Genomic DNA, 16004 nt, shown 5'->3' with positions numbered 1-16004 from the left:
AGGGAGGTGTGATGTTTGTGATGTCACAAAGTCACCCCCATCACCCTCACAAGCTGCCCCCTCTAGCCTTAACTTTTCCCCTCCGAAAAATTTCACTGCATGCCACTGAAACAATCATCTACATATATCCAATCAAGGATCACCATCAGCAATGTTGGCAAAGACCTTGACCCATGACTGTGGAGTATTATTTATTTTTATTTACTACATCTTATACTCCATATTTCTTCTGTCATGAAGCTCAAGACAATGCACATGGGATTCCGAGGCAATCTTGTGGGAATGTTGTGGATACTAGGAGAGGATATATTGATTAAATATTATCCTTCCTCACTCATGCTTGTGAGACAGCAGCAGAATATATTCCCCAGCATATAACAGGAAGCTAGTTGGTAGAGTTGTTTGAATCTCTTTACTTAAGCAATCCAATCTGGCTTTGTCCTGATTGGGTTTTGTTCCTGGTAATAATAATACCTTTATTCTCGTGTACAATGAAATTAAACGGGCCTCCCCCACCCGCAACACTCAATCTCTTATTGAACAACATACCACCTCACAAGTCAATTTCGCTATGTTATTTTCCATTCAACAGCCTACCAGCCCACAGATAGAAGCTATTTTTTAGCCTGTTGGTACAGCTGCCTGAGGGCAGAAGATTAAAGAGGTGGTGGCGGGGTGTGAGTCATCACTGAGAATTTTTCTTGTTCTCCTAAGGCAACTATCCCTTGCAATGTCATTGAGCGGACTCAAGGGACAGCCCATGAGATCATATGCTGTATTCACCACCCTCTGTAGAGACTTTCTGTCTGTGGCTGTCAGGTCAGCATACCACACTGTGATACAATATGAAAGGACACTTTCTATTGTGGACCGGTAAAAGGAGTTCATCAATTGTTGTTTAACATTATTCTTTCGCAAGACCCTGAGGAAATGGAGTCTCTGTTGGGCCTTTCTGACCACCTATGTTGATTTCCCAAGTGAGGTCCTCACTAAGGTAAGTCCCCTTTTATTCCTCTTAAAAAGAATGAAGACACAACAATCTTCTTTTAAAAGTAATAAGAAGTTTACTTACGTTCAGTTCACAGTTGGATCCCTGAAGGCAGGCTTTAGCTTAGAGTTACAGAAAAGGGTTTGAGTTCATCCCATATGGGAATGAGCCCATGTCCTGATGGCTGAGAACCAGCAGACAGCAAAATACATCAGTATCAAGAGATGATGGCATCAAGAAGAAGAAGAGTTAAAAGAGGAAGATGGCTGTGTGACCAGCCCCTTTTATGGGGTCTTTCAGGGTCATGTCCACCTACCTGGTCACATGCAGAGGGAGGAAGCTCCAGACCAGGTGTCACAGGAAGTCCTCCTGGGTGGAGTAACACCCCCCACCGCACCTCCACTCTGGGCAAATAGGAAGTGTTGTACTTGACTGCTTACGTTACATCCCACAAATCTCCCATCCGAACACTGGCCAGACCAAGATCTGCTTGGCTTCAGCAAAACAGGGTACAATGTGCCCTTAGGCAGTGCTGGTATTTATTCTACCTGCTCCTTTTCCTCATAACTTGGGGGGTTGGTTTGTGCATGGTTATGCATTATGACAGCTCCAGCATCTATTGGTGACCGCAGAACTAAGTCTACAGGTAGAGCTTCCACATTAGCTCATATGCAGTGCTTTTCAGGTATAAAATACCCACAAGTCACTTCAACAGAAAGTCTTGATTTAAATCCAGTCAAGAGAATAGTCACGGGATCATACAGAGGCTTTCAGCTAGACATCTCTAAAAATGTCATGAAAACCTACCAAAGATGAAACAAAATTCAGTGTGGCAACATGCCCACCATTCAACGTGTTATAAATTCTGTTACCTTGCAGTAAGATACCGCAGATAATTAATAGGGATGAATGGAAATGCAAGCAACACTTTAAAAGGGTTTTGGCAGAAAGGGGCATGAATGCATTACCACTCTTCTCTGCTGAACCCCTGGAGTGGATTAAGACATATGGAACAGATTCAGCAATTGATTTTTGGCATGTGCTGAGAGACCCACGGTGCCTAGGCCCCCGTAAACTTGCTCCAAATTCTTCAGCATGTAGATGAAATGATGATACCACTGCCCTCCTTTGGGCCCTGGAGACTTTGCAGTGCACGCCTCCCCGTGCGCAATAATTAATCTTTCATATTCGGCTACATAAATAGCATTTAATTGTCAGTCTCAGAACTAAAAATACAACAGCTAGCATATGCACATCTCTGTAAAATCTCATCAGTAACAATAGGAGACTCAAATGTATTTTGTGTTAGCTTAGAACTAACCTTTGCGACTCATTACCAATCCGATCAAAGCCTCTCTTGCTAGGAAGTCGTCTTTCCTTCATGGCAACCAAGCTGTCTTTATTCACCTGTGCTTTCTGACAGGACTTTCAGTTTTCATGCAGGCTATATGTGCCTGCCTTCATATAACCACACCTATTCTCTCCCTACCTGTAAAAGTTGTTTCAAAACAGCTTTTTCAGCCAACTTCAATGCTTTATGCAGAGAATCAGGTTTCCTGATTACTGTAGTTAACCGAGTGATGTTTTCCAGCATTGTGGGCATTCTGATCATGCTTCAGGTGCGGGAGCAGCGTCATAAACAAGCAATCTGGAGAGTCATGTTAAGCAACCAGTAGGATGATTGATAGGTCTTGTGCATCCAAAACACGAACAAACTGGCTTTGGCAGTCAGACTGAATGGATGATGCAGTGGAAGGAGAAGCAGGGAACTTCCGCCGCTCACAGAACAAAGTGTCTAGTGACTCTAATCTTATGACACCTTCATGGCGCACAACTGCCTTCTGGCTTAAAAGACTTTTGACATGTGCTGCTGACACAGGCAGGCAGAGGACAGATGCACAGATATGTGCCTGGCACATTTCAGTCATTTTCATCACTGCATTTTCCAGTATCACGGCAAGTTAAAAAAAGAGATCAACACTGTGGCCAGAGATTTTGAATGTTGCAATAACTTCCCACATGTTAGCTCATTCGTCTGTACAACAATCCAGTGAGGTAGGTGCGGTTGTGTAAGTTTAAACAACAACCACGACACTTTTACATACTGTATATGCAGTCTTTTCTTCCTTTTTTTCCTAGAGGAAAGTGTCTCACGGATTCGGAAGCTGCCTTTTAATGAGCCAGACCCTTGGTTCATCTTGTCCAGTGTACACAAAGTGGCAAGGGCTGTCCAGGGTTTTGGGCAGAGAGTATTCTTAGCCCTACCTGGAGAGGGCAGGAATTGAAGGTGGGATCATCTTCATTCAAATCAGGCGCTTTGCTACTTGGGTCATGACAATTAATGTGAAAATTGGGGGGGGGGGAGGGGATAGATTTCTAGTTTCATTTAGGTAACCTTATCTGCAATGTGAAAAGGCTTGTCAGCCTGGCAAGTACAGGGGTACCTCTGGTTACGTACTTAATTTGTTCCGGAGGTCCGTTCTTAACCTGAAACCTTTCTTAACCTGAAGCACCACTTTAGCTAATGGGGCCTCCTGCTGCTGCCGCGCCACTGCTGCACGATTTCTGTTCTCATCCTGAAGCAAAGTTCTTAACTCGAAGTACTATTTCTGGGTTAGTGGAGTCTGTAACCTGAAACATTTGTAACCTGAAGCATATGTAACCTGAGGTACCACTGTATTCTCTCTCTCTCTCTCTCTCTCTCTCTCTCTCTCTCTCTCTCTCTCTCTCTCTCTCTCTCTCACACACACACACACACACACACACATCTATCTTCTCTTCTTCTTCTTCTTCTTCTTCTTCTTCTTCTTCTTCTTCTTCTTCTTCTTGTCATCTGTCTCGGAAGACAATGGAGGAGTGTCCCTTTGGGGGTGAAGTCAAACTGTTGGAAGGTCCTCTACATCATTATATAATCATCATTTTATTTATTTATACTCCACCTTTCAGGACAACTCCTTACAAGTAGCTTACAGCTTTCAAAATATATAACTTCATGTAAAACAAAATAGAAAACAGCATCGATACAACCTCTTCTTAAAACTTTCTCAGTCTCAGGTGACAACAAATGGGACTTCCTTCTTGCCTCCAACACACAATGCTTTTCCAGTGGTTCAGTGGTTCAGCTGTCAATCACTGAATATTGAGACTGGCAAGAACTGACTGGCAAGCAATAAAAAAATAAATATGTACATGTGTGAACCTGGCAACCTGCCCTTTTAGGACCGTGGATCCATTAGATGACTTTTTTTTAAAAACTGGTGCCAATGGCTTGAGGCACATAGCAGCCGTGGGAGAGGTTGTGACCATAGTAAGGGCAAATGATTAAAAAAAAACCCCGTCCAGCCTCCCTCCAGCTATGGTTCTATCAGACTCCCCCAATTACTTTAGATCAGTTTCCCCCAATTAAGGGTCTTTCAGATGTTGCGGAACGCCAGCTCTTATCAGCCCCTGTTAGCATGGCCAAAAATATCAGCGATTATGGGAGTCATGGGACAAGAACATCTAGAAGGTAACAGGTATGGGAATACTATTCTGAACGATAAATTACACAAATGCTAATAATCACAAAGAGCACTATGTGTTGCGCAGCTCTGAATGTGAAAGGACTCTAATGTTTGGGGAGACTATCTGGAGCGGAACAAAGGAGCAATCTACCCAGTAGTCCTTGTGACACCTTGTGGCTGAAAAAAAATACAGCTTGAGCGTGGAAAATGGCTTTTCTTTTACACAACAGCCTCTCCTTTTAGTTGACTTAAAAATAAAAATAAAAGAATGACTTATTCCCTTTGATTGCCTGGGGACTATCACTTGAAGTGCACGTTCCATTTTAAAGGTAGATTTGCCGAGTCTGTCAGTTGTCCTGGCAGGTGTCAAAAGGTCAGGTATCCACGCTGATTCCTTTAGAAGCATCAAAGTAATCTTTGATACCATGGGGACAGCCAAGTGCATGATTCATAATTAATACATTTTCTCAAGGAACTGAGCTGTTCCTGCTTATAAGCTGATTTCTGAGTGATCTGGGCTTGGTATCACATTCATAATCTTCTCCCAGGCCTTTGGTCAATTAAACAACCAATATCCTTTTAAACTGGGTGTGTTTTGTTTGTTACTATGGGCTAACACTCACCTTTCTGCCCTGCTCTTTCAAGGCAGATGTCTGCGCTTTAACGCTCCATGTCTCTCTGTGTGTGTGTGCTACAAGCTTCCCCCATGAAAACCCACTCTTTAAAGATGAATTGGAGCAAAGACAATTTCCCACGGATTGCTGTTTGCTCCAATTGAGCTTTAAAGAGCAGCTTTTTGTGAGGAAAGCTCCAGACTGCAGTGTTTCCCAAACTTGGGTCTCCAGCTGTTTTTGGACTACAACTCCCATCATCCAGCAAGACCACTGGTCAGGGATGATGGGAATTGTAGTGCAAAAGCAGGTGGAGACTGAAGTTTGGGAAACACTGCTCCAGAGCAAAACAGGATGCTTATACGCAGAGCTTTAATTTGTGGACCATGCCTAGAAAGAGTGGAGGAAAGGTAAATGTGGATATGCTATGTATTTTTGTGTTTTTATATTGTAAACCCCCCTGTGTTCCTCAAATGAAATGTAATAATAATCATAATAATACACCAGACTGCAGTTTAGTAAAAACACTTGATGTACCAGTTGGTCTTCATCTGCTGTTTCCTTTCCAGAGGTATGAGCCCTTTCTGCTGTTCTCTTGATGCGTGATCTTTTACATGCTCCTCCGCCACTCAAACTTGGCACCAAAACTGTGGGAAACCTGCACAAGTGTGTCTGACCTCGTACTCTTGTGGACAGCTCATGAATGGATTCTGGTGCTATGATTAACATCTGGAGACCTGCCATAAATCAAACTGTATATACTTAAGAAGGCTGGGCTAGTCTAATGGGAAACAATATGCAGGAGTGATGAAAAAAATTAACCCGGGCAGTGCAGATCAATGCAATCATATGATGCATCCCTTAATGTTCTGATCAGTGCCACTACGATAAGGATCACAGGAACTATCCAAATCTCTCTCTCTTAAAAAAACCACCATAGTCCCAAAGATATCTGAGCGAAGCCTCTTGGGTTTTTAAAGGCTAATTGGCTGCAAAGATTGAATTGTTTTTGGCTAGTGAACATACTCTCCATTGGGTGGAATAAACTCTGCTCTTTATAGGATATTTTCAGCTGAAAAGGTTTTTTTAATTTTTTTGCTGCTTCTCAGATATTTGCTGATGGTTTGAATATTTGCTAAAGGGTCGCTGAATTTGATTAATGATTACGTTTAATTTTAAGATTCATTTTTAATGTTTGTTTTAAGTTCTTTTCATTAGTTTGCCAAATGAAATATAGGTATGCGTTTCAAGCACATTCTCTGTCTATTCCACTGCGGTATGCTAAATGCAATCATTGGGTTGTGGCCAACCATATCATCCCATTAGCACAATAACTTCAATCAATACAATTTTTCCTGTATCACTATCTTCCAAGCTCAGAGCAACCAGCTGTTTATCATGGGAATGCCCTGACTTTAATATCTATATGCTGCCTTAATTCTTGGCAATGCTGAATTAAACTGGTTACTAATTCTATATCTATGTAATAGGTATCGCCCAACCCAGCCTCTTCATACTGTGAATATTGGGACAACGTTGCACCCAGCAATGGATGAGGTACAGGGAACAGACATGTGTACAAATTTTGTTCAGCCAGTTCAGTGTGGAGGCACAACTCTGGTTGTTAGAAAGCAGAGGTGGGGAAAATTGTCACCTTCCAAACAATACAACTCCCATCATCCATGACTATTGGCCCAGGTGGGAGGGACTGATGGGATATGGAGTCCAACAACATATGGAGGGCCATGGGTTCCCCATTCCTCCTCTAGACCAAACCTTCAGGGCTACTAGGTCCAGAGTGGCAAGGGATGGAGTCTATTTTGAACTTGCCTGCCTCGCTCACCCAAAACTAATAGTCAGAGGGAAGGTGGAGGGACCTGGAGAAGCCTCCCTCAAGGCATAACAGGGTGAGCAGCAGCGAGGAACCAGGATTTGCTGGGTCACCTCATCTTGGGACTTAGATACTGAGCACAATTCAAAGGGTCGGTGCTGAACTTTAAAGCCCTAAACAGCCTCAGCCCAGTATACCTGAAGGAGCGTCTCCACCCCCATTGTCCAGTCTGGACACTGAGGTCCAGCTCCAAGGGCCTTCTGGTGGTTCCCTCACTGCGAGAAGTGAGGTTACAGGGAACAAGGTAGAGGGCCTTCTCGGCAGTGGTGCCCACCCTGTGGAACGCCCTCACATCAGATGTCAAGGAAATAAACAATTATCTGACTTTTAGAAGACATCTGAAGGAAGCCCTGTTTAGTGAAGTTTTTAATGTTTGATGTTTTATTGTGTTTTCAGTGTTCTGTTGGGAGCCGCCCAGAGTGCCTGGGGAAACCCAGCCAGAAGGGTGGGGTAATAATAATAATAATAATAATAATAATAATAATAATAATAATAGATGTGGAGCATTGACACCTGCAGCCTCAGCCCAGGGAGCTACCTGCACTGGTAGAGGTTTAGTTCAAGTTAAGTTAAGGCACTTGAATATTCTGTTGGACTTGTATACCCATTCACCTTGGCGTGAGGTCCATTGAAGACAGCAGGGCTTCATTCTGAGTAGACACTGTTGTTGTTTTTTTTAGAAGAAGAATTTGGATTTGATATCCCGCTTTATCACTACCCGAAGGAGTCTCAAAGCGGCTAACATTCTCCTTTTCCCTTCCTCCCCCACAACAAACACTCTGCGAGGTGAGTGAAGCTGAGAGACTTCAAAGAAGTGTGACTAGCCCAAGGTCACCCAGCAGCTGCATGTGGAGGAGTGGAGACGCAAACCCGGTTCACCAGATTACGAGTCCACCGCTCTTAACCACTACACCACACTGGCTCTCCTGAGTAGATACTGTTAATGTAGTTGTAATGTAGATGTGTGATGGCCCCTTGTCTAGATTTTTAAGTTTAGATCAATGCTTGGGAAATAGGTCTGCAGGCAACTCAGTGGACCTTCCCTGTTCAGAGGCAAACTACATGCAGAGGGGGACAGTTAACATTGGAGGGTTGTGGTCTGCTGGATCAGAGTAATGGCCCATCTAGTCTAGCATCCTGTTCTCACAATGGCCAACCAGTTGCCTAATGGGAATCCTGAAAGCAGGACCTGAGCACAACAACAGTCTCCCCTCTTGTGGCTCCCAGCCATTGGCATACAAACCCACCCAGTTTATACACAAACACACGTCCCCCATTAGGAAGCTCACGTACTGAAGCCATTGCGCGCAGCTGTTTCTTTCTCCCAAGGTACCTTCTGCTCTGCGACCTTTGCACCTGCACCATCCCCCTAAGTGCTAAGAGTTATGTTTAGCTTACTAATAGCGTGTCAAGAAACAAACAGCCCTGTCTCATCCAGCATCTGCTAATGCTTGCTTACCCCTCAGGGGTCTCTTCAGTGTGGTTGTCAGAGGGACAGAGATCATTTTGTTCCCACCTGACGTGATCAACCTTCAAGGTTACCAACAGATTATTTAAAGATGACTTGGCACGGCCCCTTTGGTTTATCATGTTGGTGACAGAATGCCATTTCCTTTACTGGAGGGCTGGAGCGCACCTTTGTCCCAGCATGTTGCCATCTCTTCAGAAGCAGAGATGGGACCCTCAAGTTCTGAAAGAGCTTCAGTCTGGAGATTGGCTAAAACTGGCTAATGCGAGTCTCTCTGCAGGTCTATTTTATTGTCAGAGAGCATCATCTCTATTTATGAATGCCTTTTATGGTTGGCAAACAACGCCCATTTACAGTGAAATATTTCCTGGTTCTCACCCCATTAATAAACACACATCTCTTTTTAATATGTTTCCTTGTTCCCAATCAATTCAAATAATACTTGTTTTACAAGCGAAGACTAAAACCATGCTCCCCCACCCTTCTGCTTCATAAAAGGAAACTTTTTTTAATATAAAGAAATTATTGATATAAACACATACAAAATATATTAAAAGGGATAAGTGTAACCAATACAAATGCAGCAGAAATAGAAAAAAAACACAAATAACATGAAAACACAGTGCAGAGGAAAATCTGAAAACAACTTGACAATACAATATGACACAATACAATAAAAGGAAACTTGAAATATTAGGGAATGGAACATGCAAGAGAGGAAAAGGCTAGGAAGAGAGGCTGTGATGGAGCCTTTTCCTCTCAGTCACAAACAGTCTGATCTGGGAAACAAGGTTTTGAGGGACCATTTTCTGTGTGAGATAGGCAAAATGATAGGATATTGGGTAGTGATAAGGGCATAGGAAAGCAAATTCTCGTTCAGGTACAGGAGTTTGCACTCACAGAACAAACTTGTAGATAAGTGTGCTCAGAGAATTGCGTTCAGCTGGGAATTGCTGTGGATTGTGGCTGGGATCATGTCCCTTTCTGGTGCTCCTTGGCTGATTTTTCTTCAGACTAAAAGTGATCTGTTGAAAGGCCCTCAAGCACACACAATTAACTAGCATGAAGGGTAGTCTGGTATTGTATAGTCGGGATAAGGGAAGGCACAATGGTGGGAAGTCCAAGGTTCCATACTTGACACCTCCACTTTAAAGGAACAGGGAGCAGGTGAAGAATTGCCTGACACCCTAGAGAGCCACTAGCAGTTGGACTAGACAACTGCCCCCTCCTTTCTTTAACATGTTTTAGAGCGTGAAGGACGGATGGTAGTTGGAGGGCGGGTGGGTGAAGGGGCAGCTGCTGGAGCTCAGTTTCTGTGCCGCCGAAGCTGTTGGCAAGACCAGAAACAAACAAAGTTCAGAAGTTTAAAACTCTAAAAAGAAAGAGAAATGAGAAAGGGTGTGGTGGACAGAGAAGAGCACCCCCCCACCAAGAATTGTAAGCTCTTCCCCATCAATCACATTGGTTCCATTTCTGAACCATTTTATCACACCCCTTTTATATTTTTGTGGTTTCAGTCTAAATGCCCCACCCTTAAATTCCACCAAAGTGGAATGAAATGAGACTAGCCAGCTAGCTAGATCTAGCCTGATCTGGTCTAAAACAGCTTCCTAAAGGCAGGATATAACTTCTCTTTTACATAATTGCTCAAATAGCTTTATCAATAAGTTCATTGGGTTGCTCTCTCTCTTGCTGAATAAGCAAAGCAGAGGATGCTACAGGCTGAGCAAGCTCCCCAGTTTTATTTCCCAGCCAATGTGGTTATTCGTGAATGGAGGGAATAAAGGCCATTTAGCTATCAGTCAAAACAGACTTGGCTGTCCCTTAACTTTGCATAGACATTGACAATGTGGGACGATCCCCTGCTCTGACTCCCAGGCAAGCACAAGAGCAGAGAGATATAGTGAAACATTAATAGTCATTAGTGTACTATTAAAACAGCATATAAAATTCCCCTTTGTGCAGTATAAACCATCTGGAAAGGTAGAATGCATCTGAATCCGCCTGAAGCCATGTTTAGTATTACCTTTTGGAATAGGACCCATTTTACATACAACCTATAATATGTCAATGAGACAAATTTATTTAAGGGGCGGCTTATCCTACATGCATGCCCACCAGGGAGTCAGGAATGGTTTCCGGTTACTGTTGGGCCAAAGCCAGATGTTTCTGCTATATAATCTGTGGAATAACCATTAGACACAGAATAGTTCATTTATCAGTTTTGCTCACATAAAAATGATCCTTACTTCAGCACTAGGGAATGGGGGACAGCGGATTACAAAGAGTTCAACAATATCTTTGGTTATCTACTGTCACCTTGTGTTTAAAAAATATAATTGCACTTAAGACCCCATTACTGTGAGCAGTAAACCCTGAAATGTAGAAAAACAGCTTTCAAAACACGTAAGTCTTTTTAAAAAGTCATTGAATTAACTAATGTGTATTAATTACTACAGCATGTGTCTGTTCCCCCCCTGAAATATATAAAACATGCCTTTTGGGCTTACATATGATTTTTTTTCATATCAAATTAAACAAACAAAAATAAGTATTTGCAGTCATCACAATAAAGCTTGATTATGATGACCTTTTGGGCTCTTGCTGAAAGAAAGGCATTTAGACTTCCCCATATTTTGTTAATTTCACATATTGTTGCACATATGGTTATGCAATAAGGCTAAGGAATGTAAAATGCAATTCCTGTCAGGGAAGAAACCTTCAGTCATGTAGCCCTTTGACTATTTCCCAGACATTGTTGATGCATTGCACTATTTTTTGCTGTAACATTCTCCCTGGATTAGCTCTCAATATTTTCCCCATGCACGGAGATGTTTACCAGACATAAAAATGTTGATTTAGTTTACAAGACTTCTTGATCGATGACCCTATGACCTGAGGATGGATACCTGGCTAGATCTGGAGGGTAGTCATTTCTGACAAAAATGTATTTTTCCTGTATCTGTATACACAAGTATCCTGTGGAGACAAAGCATAACATTCCAGCTGAATTGCAGCTCCTAAACAACAGAGAATGTTTGTGTTGTAAATGAGATTGATGCCATTCTAGTCAATATTGTTTTCCCCAGTAGGGGGTGCACATGTCTTTTTATTTTTTATTTTGTGCTGGCGGTGGGGAACATTTCATCAATATACTTGTTTCTGTTCCTAGTAAAAGATCATTTCTGTATAAAAAGGGGTTTGAAAAGTATCTCTGCGGAATGCAGATTAGATAAAACTAAAGTTGACTCAGATATTTCCTAATTCAAACAAGACTTTGCCAACTTCATGCAGTCTCATAAGGTCCCAGTTTATTGTTCTCCTATTCCTAGGATGAGGTAGAATTCAACCAGGTGTGGAGGGGAGGCCTACCCCTCCTTCTAGAGACATCGCTGGCAACATATCTGTGCTTGACCAACTCTTTAGACATGTAAATAAGTTGTCTAACAGGTTGGTGAGACCCATTAACCCAACAAAGGACTGGTTTGACCGCTTCAGTAGTTCCCTCTGCTATAGACTCCCATCCTACAGATACAAAATGAAAGGCTTAAAGGTGACCCACAGCATTATCCATTCCCCCAACCCTGTAACAATAAGCTTGACTATAAAGTTCAGTTGCTACATGTGCTTGACAAATGGGACCCACAACAAAACGTTGCAGTGTTGAGTGCTCCTGTTCTTGCTGCCTGCCTGCCTGCCAGCCAGCCATGCCTGCCTGCCTTATTTCAAGATACTCCATTCCACTTTCCCTCAAGCTTCCCATATTTCCCACTCCGAACTGTCAGTCAGCATGCAGTACCTGCTGAGCATGCTCAGGGCACACAGAGATGTTTTTGTACTTCTAAACCAATTGATGATGATGATAATTTATTACTTATACCCCGTCCATCTGGCTGGGTCTCCCCAGCCACTCTGGGCAGCTCCCAACATAATATGGAAAACACGATAAAACATCAAACATTAAAAACTTCCCTAAACAGGGCTGTCTTCAGATGTCTTCTAAAAGTCAGATGGTTGTCTATTTCCTTGACATCTGATGGGAGGGCGTTCCACAGGACGGGTGCCACTACCAAGAAGGCCCTCTGCCTGGTTCCCTGTAACCTCACTTCTCGCAGGGAGGGAACCTCCAGAAGGCCCTCGGAGCTGGACCTCAGTGTCCGGGCTGAATGATGGGGGTGGAAATGCTCCTTCAGGTATACTGGGCTGAGGCTGTTTAGGGCTTTAAAGTTCAGCACCAACACTTTGAATTGTGCTCGGAAACGTACTGGGAGCCAATGTAGGTCTTTCAAGACCGGTGTTTTATGGTCTTGGTGGCAACTCCCAGTCACCAGTCTAGTTGCCGTGACTGGGAGTTGATGCCTACCTCTTGCACCAATAGGGACATGTGATCCATACCTGGAGAATAAATTTGTTATTAGTATATGTCCGACGACGGTCAGTTGATGGTCCTACGCTCATGTTCTGAAATAGCATGTAGTCTAAAGCATACCTCATTTTTCAATTGCACCCCTAGTGAACCATTTTCTGTTAGTCATGTCATGGTCATGTGGGTACAATTTTGTAGCAGAAAAATAATAATAAAAATAGTGTGTGCAAACTCTGACTGCGGATGATAAATCTCTCCAGAATAAGAGGACCCAGTTACACACAGGTTCTGGCAACTGGTTTACCCTGCCATTACATGAAGGCAATAGTAAATTACCACTTGGTCACTTGCCTGTATTCACTCACAGAAAGAAGAACCAGAGGCATGTGATATATATATATATATATATATATATATATATATATATATATGGCAGTGGATAAAACAAAGATTTGCTTTATTTCTGGAAAGAGAACAGGAAGTGGGAAGCCCAGCTGCAAGTGAGTCATGTTCACGGAAGGTGAGATTTGCCAGGTCTCAAAGGTCCTGTCCACAGGTGAGTCACTCCATAAGCCTTATTGGGAGTGCCCCTAAGTATTTAATAAAATTAACCTGTCTCCTTAAATTAGTCACTTGTCCCCTTCCCCCAGTGTGTGTGTGTGTGTGTGAGTGTGTGTGAGAGAGAGAGAACTAAAATGCTACTTTCTCATCTCGATGAATACTCAGGACTAAAGGAACCATAACCAGCCTTCTTTTCCTCTTTTAATCTTTTTATTTCATTTTAGGGGGGACAGAATCAGTTGGTATTTTGAAACATCAGCCATAGTTGCTGGTTGTGCGATATAAGAGCGTAAGAAGATTATACTAGTTTGAGTTTCCTGTGGAAATCAAAGCACAGGTAACCACTTAATGAACTAATCTCATAAAAACATCAATTAAAAAGTTGCAACAAATGGTTCAGACACAAGTTATATATAAAATTCATTTGGCTTTCAAGGTTGTCATTTAGAAAAGAAAGTCTCTCCCCCTTGCCCTAAACACAAGTGTTTCACAGTACATGTGATTATTCCTCAGAGGAATTTCTTCCGTAAGGGGTTGCCCAGCCTGTTTCTCCCACAATCCAGCTTGTAATATTATTTTTGCTCACCAAGGTATTTTTTTTTTTAATAAAAAAGCCTTACATAAATTAAATCTTTCGGGGGCATGGCAAAGGTGTGGAAGTGATTGAAGTGCAATGTGAATCACAAAAAAACCCAAAAACAATTTGTCAGATATGGCAACCACATTGAATGAAGGAAAGAAATAAACAGCAGCAAAGCGCTGAATGAAATACCAATGTCATAAAAATACCTGAATCAACATTTGACTGTACAAATGCCCAGTGTTCCCTGCAAGGAATCACTGATTGTTAAACCACACCAGGAATTGTAGCTGTGGGAGGGGAATCAGGGTCTCCCAACAACTCTGAGCACCCTTAAACAAACCACAGCTCCCAGAATTCTTTGGGGGAAGCCATCACTGTTTTAAATGGTATCCCTTTAAATGCATGGTGTGAATGTGGCCTTTGGGTAGGCTCTGGCTCCCAGACATTCTGACTCATGGGTTCTATTAATGCAATAATGTATGTCAGACAGGCTAATTTAGGGAAGATAGGTTTCTTTTGTCTTCAGTTTTAATCTTCCATAGTGAAGGCCTTTGAAGATTTCTCTGATTCTTGTCTATTCCTTTCGCTTCATGTTGAAACCTAAAAAGCGGCCTCAGTACTTTCTCCTAATCGTTCTCACTTTTCCCAGCTTGGTTAATTTCTTTCTTTCTTCCTTCCTTCCTCCTCCCTCCCTCTCTTTCTGCTCGACTAACTGGCAATGAACCATCTGAGAAACCTTGTTTGGAATTTCCCATTTCTGCTTTCAGAGAAATAGTTCCAGCTTAATCCGGTTTCGCCATAGTGCCTTTCCTTAAGCATATTAGCTGGCAAGGCTCTCTTGCGGCCTCCACAGTCTGGCTGGAGGTAGTGTGACATCTATAATAAGGTCTGCTCAGTTTCTAAATCGGTCAAATCCTCTTGGCGAGTTACAAGTTACCAGTCACCTCAAGTAAACAGGTCACTGTTATTGAAGAGAACTTGGGATTTGTAACACATGCAGGAATTGACGTTGATGGGTCTTGGTGTCTACTTATTGGTCTGGGGAGTTCTACCACATGTTCTTTCCTCTAGGCCAATCTACCCCTACCTGGTACCCTCCAGAAAGTAATGGCCAGTGGGCCAACATGACTGGGGCTGTGTTGCTCTCCTGGCTTCCCAACATTGTGTGTCGCTGCTGTTGACAGGGAGGGTGGGAGGGACATGGTAGTAGGAAGTTTGGATAAATGGTATCCTGCAGAATGGTGTGAGCAAGGGAGGATGAAGGTATTGCAGAAGAGCAACCCACCAAGGTACTTGCTTCCCCCAACGTAAGTTGCTCTATAAACCTTATGGTTCAGCAGAGGATATGGGTGGTGCTGTGGTCTAAACCACTGAGCCCCTTGGGCTTGTTGATCTGAAGGTTGGTGGTTCAAATCCCTTTGACGGGGTGAGCTCCCATTGCTCTGTCCCAGCTCCTGACAACCTAGCAGTTTGAAAGCACACCAGTGAAAGTACCACTGTGGCAGGAAGGTAAATGGTGTTTCTGTGTGCTCTGGTTTCCGTCATGGTGTTCTGATGCATCAGAAGTGGTTTAATCATGCTGGCCACATGACCCAGAAAGCTGTCTGTGGACAAACGCCGGCTCCCTCTGCCTGAAAGTGAGATGAGCGCCGCAACCCCACAGTCGCCTTTGACTGGACTTAACCATCCAGGGGTCCTCTACCTTTTATGGTTCAGGACCCCAATATCTTATGGAATGCCTTTCATAATATGAACTTACTAAGACTCTTGTAGGTTCATCTGAGGACCTCCTCTGAAGGAGTCTTGGAAGCTGTTGATGGGGGAAAGAACATTTACAATGGTGGCTCCCCATTTGTGGAAATTTCCCCAAGCAAGGTCTACCTTGTGCCTTGGCTGACATATTCTCAGCACGAGATAAAAATGTACAGTGGTACCTCGGGTTAAGTACTCAATTCGTTCCGGAGGTCCATACTTAACCTGAAACTGTTCTTAACCTGAAGCACTACTTTAGCTAATGGGGCCTCCTGCTGCCG

General features: G+C 43.0%; 1 long non-coding RNA gene across 2 annotated transcripts; it reads left to right on the top strand.

The window, feature by feature from the left end:
- The first annotated feature begins 779 nt into the window (after positions 1-779).
- Positions 780-8868, top strand: LOC307217402. Of its 2 annotated transcripts, XR_013839595.1 has the most exons (6): positions 780-994; positions 4376-4503; positions 5672-5856; positions 6593-6659; positions 7390-7438; positions 8617-8868. It is a non-coding gene; the product is annotated as an uncharacterized lncRNA (long non-coding RNA). The 2 variants fall into 2 exon arrangements; XR_013839594.1 differs by lacking the exon at positions 4376-4503.
- The last annotated feature ends 7136 nt before the right edge of the window (positions 8869-16004 follow it).

Source organism: Podarcis cretensis, assembly GCF_951804945.1.
Source record: "Podarcis cretensis genome assembly, chromosome: 5".
Taxonomy (NCBI): Eukaryota; Metazoa; Chordata; class Lepidosauria; order Squamata; family Lacertidae; genus Podarcis; species Podarcis cretensis.
This window is presented reverse-complemented; position numbering and strand designations above follow the sequence as displayed.